Raw genomic sequence first — 8,151 nt, forward strand, 5'->3', positions numbered from 1 at the left:
TGGCATAATTACAAGGAATAAAGCAAGGCTGGTTGCAAAAGGATATTCTCAACATGAGGGAATTGATTATGATGAAACATTTGCACCAGTTGCTAGATTAGAAGCCATAAGGATATTTTTGGCTTATGCTGCTCACAAAAAGTTTACTGTCTTTCAAATGGATGTGAAAAGTGCTTTTCTCAATGGAGAATTGGAAGAGGAAGTATATGTTGAACAACCTCCAGGCTTTGTAGATCCCAAATATCCAAATCATGTCTACAGGCTTGATAAAGCACTTTATGGCCTTAAGAAAGCTCCAAGAGCATGGTATGAGACTTTAGCTCAGTTTCTTCTGGAAAGTGGATTTAACAGAGGAACTATTGACAAAACACTATTCTACCTCAACCATGGAAAGGACTTACTTTTAGTTCAGATATATGTTGATGATATCATCTTTGGTCCTACAAATGACAGACTTTGCAAGAAGTTTTCCAAACTGATGCAGTCAAGATATCAAATGAGTATGATGGGGGAACTTAGCTATTTTCTGGGCCTTCAAGTCAAGCAGAATGAAGAAGACACTTTTATTTGTCAAACCAAGTACACCAGAAATTTGCTGAAGAAATTTGGAATGCAAGATTGTTCAAGTGCATCCACTCCCATGGCCACTGCAACAAAATTGGATAAGGATACTGGTAAATCAGTAGATATTACTGATTATAGAGGTATGATTGGCTCTCTACTCTATCTAACTTCTAGTAGACCTGATATCATGTATGTTACCTGTCTTTGTGCAAGATTTCAAGCAGATCCAAGAGAACCTCACTTAACAGCTGTGAAAAGAATTTTCAAGTATCTTAAGGGAACAGCTGATCTAGGATTATGGTATCCTAGAGAATCAGATTTTAAATTAATAGGTTACTCAGATGCAGATTTTGTAGGTTGCAAAATTGAGAGGAAAGGCACAAGTGGAAGCTGCCAATTTCTTGGAGGCAGATTGGTTTCTTGGTTTAACAAGAAACAAAAGTCAATTTCCACATCAACTGCAGAAGCAGAGTACATTGCTGCAGGAAGCTGTTATGCACAGATTCTTTGGATGAAGAATTAGCTACTGGATTATGGGTTAACATATTTTAAAATCCCTTTTTACTGTGATAATCAAAGTGCTATTGCTATGACAGGTAATCCAGTTCAACACTCAATGACAAAGCACATCTGCATAAGGTACCACTTTATAAGGGAACATGTTAGATATATTTGATAATGTCATGTCTAATATGATTTATGTTTAGTTTTCAGATCTTACTTAAACAGGACAAATCGGTACTTAACTGAAATCAACACTTATACTGAAGTCAGAACTTAAGTTATCAGTACTTAAGGTTCAAGAGATATTTATCAGGAGATAATATCAGGACTTAAAGGAAACTTTAAGATAATGAAGGCGACTGATTGAAAGGAAAGAAGATCAAGACATACGTAAGAAGAAATATGCATGAAGAAGAAATTCTATGAAGAATGGAATACTTGGAAGAAAAGATAACTGATTGATATATTTTAGGAAGCAGAATTATATTCCATATCAATTAGCGATTATCTTGTAACTGTGTAGTATATAAACACATAAATAGGTTCTACAGTATATGTGTTATCATAATCGAGAATATTATTTATTGTAACCCTAGCAGCTCTCGTGATATTTGTTCATCACTGAGAGAGGACAGTTCCATATTGTAACAGAGTTTATTATATTGAATAAAGTCTGTTTTCTGTTACTTTAGTTCTTTAATTCGATTTGATTGTGATAAACACTGTATTCAACCCCCTTCTACAGTGTGTGACCTAACAAAGGTCTTGATAGAAACAGCTTTGCTTTTGCACATAAGCTTCAACTCCTCTAATTCAGATTTTTCATTAGCTTGTTACAGCTGAAGTTGCTATCTTGGTGCATATTGCGGTTGCTGAAAACCGGGGGGTTGTACTGCTTTGCTGGGTATTGCTGATAAGGTTATTGAACAACATTCAGAGTGTTGCTCTAGCTAAAATTAGGATGATTGTAGTTCTTAGGATGATAGGTGGCTGGCACAGGTTGTTGTGATCGCTGAAAGTTGCTCACGAACTGAGATAATTCACTAGAAATAGCACACTGATCAGTCTCATGGGCACCAACACAAAGCTCATAGACACTAGTGATTTGATTAACTCCACAAGTAGTCAAAGTGTCCACCTTCATCATCAAAGCCTTAAGTTGGGCAGTTATAGCAGTTGCTAGCATCCTACTCTGCTACCTTGCCCCGAATTAGCCTCTGAGAAGGATTCAGGTATTCATTAGTAGCCATCAGTTCAATCAATTCATAAGCTTCATTGTAGCTCTTAGCCCCCAAGGCTCCTCCTGATGCTGCATCGAGCATGGGTCTAGAAGTAGCTCCAATCCATTGTAGAAATAGTTTATAATCATCTAATCAGGCATGCCATGGTGTGGGCACTTCCTTAGTATCTCCTTATATCGATCCCAAGCCTCACGCAGAGATTCTCTAGTTTGCTGAGCAAACTGAGTAAGAACATTTCTGATTGTAGTAGTCTTCGCCAGAGGAAATAATTTAGTGAGAAACTTTTATGCAAGATCCTCCCATGTGGTGATAGACCCTGGTGGAAGAGAATGTAACCAACACTTTGCTTTATCCTTCAGAGAGAATGGGAAGAGTCACAGCTTGATAGCATCTTCAGTCACCCCATTGAACTTGAAAGTGTCGCAGATCTCGATAAAATCCCTGATGTGCATATTGGGGTCTTCTATAGGAGAACCCCCAAACTGAATTGAGTTATGTATCATCTGAATCGTGCTTGACTTGATCTCAAAAGTGTTAGCCGAGACGGCTGGTCTGATGATGCTCGACTGAATATCATTGATCTTAGGCTGAGAATAGTCCATCAGAGCCTTAGGATTTTCTGCTTGATCTCCCATTACTACTAAAGCTGGTTCCTTGACTTTCTCTTTTTCTGCTACTTTCTCTTCATCCTCAAAAACTTCCCTTCAAATCACTACAGCTTCTTCCTCGGCTTGATCCAGAGTTCTCTTACGAGCCCCCGAACGCGTATGCATACACGCTTGCTAGAATACCTGAAACACGATAAAGAAAAAGAGTTGGTAAGTAACAATGTCCGAGTCAATGAACTTTAACGATCACTGATGACAAGCACATAAATTAAAAGTTAACACTGCAGTCCCTGACAGCGGCGCCAAAAACTTGTTATCGCTAAACACGCGCTAAAATTTACACAAGTATACGCGTTCACAAGTAATATATAATATCTTCTAGTTCATTCCCACAGAGACTGTTTTAAGATAAATTGGTGATTATGCACATATGCAACAATGATATGGCTATTATTCAAAGCTAAGACGAATAACAATTTGAGTTTTGATTATACTACGATTAACTAATGAGAATTATACTAAAGAATATTAACTAAGAGAGTAAAGAGAGTTGAATAATATATAACACAAATATGGGATTCTAACTTCATTAAGTACTTCATTCAATAGCCTTTTCGTTCTTAACCTTAGCATGTAATGGTGATGACACTAATCTGATAACACCAAACTGATAAACGCCAACTTTCGTTGCACGAATACCATACTACCAGACATCCACAAAAGAGATAGAAGCTGAATAGACACCAATTATATTGAGACCCTATATGTCTATAGAATTTGACAACATAACGGTTTAATGCACAAGTTATCTATCGTGATTACATAGGGCAAGTAGGATGGTTAAAATTACCTACAAATCATGCATAACAATAACACATGAACCTATGCTAGCATGGCAAGTTCTAAACCCTTAAATTGACTTTCGCTTCGTTAAGAATTAACACACTATCTTATAAGTTCGCGATGCTCATAAGAAGAATAAGCACAACCAATACTAGGTTATCATACAATCACCACACGCTAAGGCATCGGAACAAATTAACTAAAGAAATCCATAATTAAATCCGCTAGAACCCCACGATAACGATTAGCCCATAATCGGACTCATCATCAACGTGGGTTCCGATGAAAGCATAGTATAATAAACGTGGTCTTTATACTTAACAAAACCAAGTACGAAACACAAGTAAAGGTTCAAGAATAAGAAAAATAGCATCCAAAGTTACAACTTAAACAAAGAATCACAAGAATAAACTAGATCTTCTTCGCCTTGGTTGAATTGTGCTCTCCGGTCTTTTTTACTCCTTTTCCTTAGCTTTTGTACGTTTCTCCTTATGCAAAAATGTCTTTATTTATGTATATATCTGCTGCAGAACTGACCAGGGCTTCAAACTCTCAAAATCCTATTAGAAACAGAATTTTGCTACCCCGATCTGGCGCGACCGCGTGCTTGACCAGCGCGGGCGCGCTGAGTTTCTGTTCTTTGGGCGCGACCGCGCGGTATCACAGCGCGGGCGCGCCGTCCTCCTGAATACAATTATGAAATCTTTTCTTCTTCTTGTTGATTTGAGTCGGTCTTTTCTGAGCCTTTATTCCAACACCATCCCAACACCAAATTAGCACCACAACCATGCTAATTTACCTGATTACCTGAAAAATGCCTGCAATGCAAAAACACTACAAAAATACGTAAAAACACCAACAACTTGATTACAAATACACCAATTCAAAGCTTTACGGAGCGTTATAAAGTGTCATAAATGTCACTCAACAATGATCGAAATGTAATGAATCCTGTACTATTTGAAGATATTTAAGCATACTATCCGTCCTTTGTTCTTCCCATTATATGAATTCTAGATAACATTTCTTTCAATTTACAAATATATGTTTATTTGTAACTCGGCCCCAGAGTCTCAAACATTCACACTGTTACCTTCTTATTATATCGAATCTTATGGAATAACTTTTCAATAGTTGGCTAATGATCGAGATTTTTAATTGGAATTTATATATTGTTTTATTCTTTTTTTGCATTTGAATATTATTTTAGTAATTGGTTACTGCAATAGTTTTAGAAGAGAGAGTTATAGAGTTATATAAAGTTGTAGTAGAATTAAGTACATAAAGGACCAACAAAACTTTATTTACGACAAGTTTCTATGCCTAGTGTTTGGCTAGCTATTGTAGTTCAACAACATATTACAAATCAAAGTGATGACTAGAGAAGTGCCTAAAAGAAAAGGCAACTAAAATACTCCCAAACACACTGGTTATAAAAGGTTCGAGGAGACTGAAATTGATATATTTGGAGTACCCTCAAGCACCAAAAATTAATCTTGAGTGTTTTCTTCTTATTCACATAATATTATTTTTAGTAATTTTTTATTGTAAATGTTATTTTGGAAAAGGGTAATATAAGACTTGGCTCTCATAATATGCATAACTTATAAAAAATTAGTATTTAGTTTGATTTAAAACAATTTTTGGTTTTACGGTACTCTTCATATCTATGTTTTTTCAATATTTTTTTCTTGTTTTATTTATAAATTTGCACCAAAGAAAATCAATGGTTATCTTGAGGATTTGGAGAGCAGAAAATACTCTGGTGTGGCAAAACAAACACACCCCAGCACTTGAAGTAGCGAGATAAGCCAAAATGGAAGTCCACTAGTGGAAAAATGCTCAGAGTTCTACTGCGAATTTTACTGCAGGGTGAATCAACAATCTGGTCATTTTCTCATGATGACATTATTAAAAATTTACGTAGACGAAGTTCGTTTTACTGATCAGCGGAGGTATAACTTTTTTTAAATCATTAAAAGCACAATGGTGTAATGATATCTGCCAAATCAATTTTTAAGGCAGGTGTTGTGCTTCTAAAGTTAGTTGAAGTCTTTGCTATAAACGAGACAGATGGCTTGGTAGCAATACCGACACTTCAAACTTTATTGCTATTGGATTCTTACTTCGGCCTATTGATCCAGGATTGTCGTAGTCATTTAGAAAGGTCAATGAATGTATATTCTTTTTTTTAAAACAATTTTCAAATTGTATCACTCATTTCTAGCTAGAGCCTACAATTTTATTTCTAACCATACTTAGGAGATAGAAAGTGTATCATGTATCTCGTGAATTCTAGCTGTTGAAACTTAAGATTTGATAATTTACTGAAATGATTCCTTAAATACATCTTTTGGTTCAATAATATAACCAAATTAGTATTTAATTAATTTCCTTGATTAAACTACACAATAGACTCTTAATTTTGTTGGTGAATAAAATTGTTTTATAAATTATTTGTATATATTCTGTGCTTTGACTCTAATGTATAATCATATTTTATTTAGTTCGTTTCCCTTTATTACAAATTTTCATGTTATTACTCTAATGTAAACTCAAATTTTTATTTACTTCAATTTCCCATATTAAAGTGTAACGTAATTTGATTCCAGTGTTGAACTAGATTTGTACGTAGTCATTTCTCTTAATTGCATAGCATTGTAATTTGTTGTTCTATGATGAATCTTTACATTGATTCTCATATTGAACAAATTAATATTTGATTCATTATATTGCAAAAAATTTTGATTTTACAATAGATTGCAAATATTTTGCTTTTATGGTGAAGTCTGTAAATAAAGCTGATACGTCCAACAAGGACAATAGACTACTGTAATGTATGTTTCGCGAGAATATATCCAACATGTCTCATAGAATCAAGTAATTACTAGAAATCTCACAATTCAACTCTCCAATTTGCCCTTACTAAATGATCATCAAATACTAAATTGGTATGTGAAATTATAACTATCATAGAAACAACCAAAATTGTTGCCAAAACTGTACTTCATGACAGGTGATTAAACCTCCTCAATCAACATCTTTCCTCTGGTTTGCGCTTTATCTTGTACATAGTGCAAGCCAAAGTTGGACTTTTTTCTGCTTTCACCATTCTTGCTACTGAAAATCGTCGACTTCTGGTTGTTCATGGACCCAACACATAATAAAATATACCTTCCTCTCTGTAGACTTGAAATAACCCTTTAACTCTAATCTTCTTGACTTGTGTGGTTCCTCCAATTTGAACTCCTTCTCTGCAATCTGAAACACGCCAAAATAACAAACACCATTACAATATTACCTCTTATTTGATCATTATAATCAAACCATCTATTTATATAATGAGACTAAATTTAAATCTTATTTCCTTCTTTTCAAGGGCATGCTTCTATACTGTCAGGAACCATGCGGAATCCTTAGGCCATTGGATTTTCAAATTCCCATATCCTATAACCTTATCAACGTTTTTTTAATGTTTATGAGGTTCTGCAACAGAACCATTTTCAATCTCCTCACAACATCCAGGCTTTGCAACATCAAATGATCCAGTGACTGCTACAAGATTTTAACAACAATAATAGAGGGGGTGTACCGCCACAGAAGCAACCCCATGCAGGAAAGAGTGCTACTGTTAGTGGGGGAAGTGAATGTCATGGATACATAAGCAAAATGTCTATGTGATTAGTAGCTCAGGTCAATTGAGTACTATAACACCCAAGTCCACAACCGAATGTGTACCGGACAGTCCGAAAAAGCTAGCAATTTGGTACACATTGGTTATTTACTTGTATCTATAAAGATCTCAAACACTCTTATTCTTATCAATGTGGGATGTTACAAACACCCCTTCTTATAAACTCGATGTCCTCGTCGAGCCACAAACACACATACGGAACCCGGGCAGTGCCTCTGCACTTCTGACCGGGCAGAGCTCTGATACCATTTATAACACCCAAGTCCACAACCGAATGTGTACCAGACCCAACAACCCACCACAAGTCAGTCCGAAAAAGCTAGCAATTTGGTACATATTGGTTATTTACTTGTATCTATAAAGGTCTCAAACACTCTTATTCTTATCGATGTGGGATGTTACAAGTACATACTACAAACGAATCCACAAAAGCAATAATTATACACACTATGAATAATTTTCAGGTTTCGAATTACATCAGCCACCTTAATTCCCTCATAATTAATCTAAATTGGTGTGGCTTTATAGCCATCAACAGTCACTAACAGAGACTCTCCTTGCTCAAGAGTAAACAACTCAAGCTATATAAAACTAGACTATACAAATATAATTCTCTAGTAAAATTAAAAACTAGAATCATATAAACTAGCTCCTCTCGTAAAATCAATTTTTTATAAATATTTAAAAATTAAAAGTA

General features: G+C 35.3%; 1 non-coding gene across 1 annotated transcript; it reads left to right on the forward strand.

Annotated features, from left to right (window-relative positions):
- The first annotated feature begins 2,447 nt into the window (after positions 1–2,447).
- LOC141715692 (small nucleolar RNA R71) lies at positions 2,448–2,554 on the forward strand. Its single transcript, XR_012572444.1, has one exon. It is a non-coding gene; the product is annotated as a small nucleolar RNA R71 (small nucleolar RNA).
- The last annotated feature ends 5,597 nt before the right edge of the window (positions 2,555–8,151 follow it).

This window comes from Apium graveolens, chromosome 3 (genome assembly GCF_009905375.1).
Source record: "Apium graveolens cultivar Ventura chromosome 3, ASM990537v1, whole genome shotgun sequence".
Lineage (NCBI taxonomy): Eukaryota > Viridiplantae > Streptophyta > Magnoliopsida > Apiales > Apiaceae > Apium > Apium graveolens.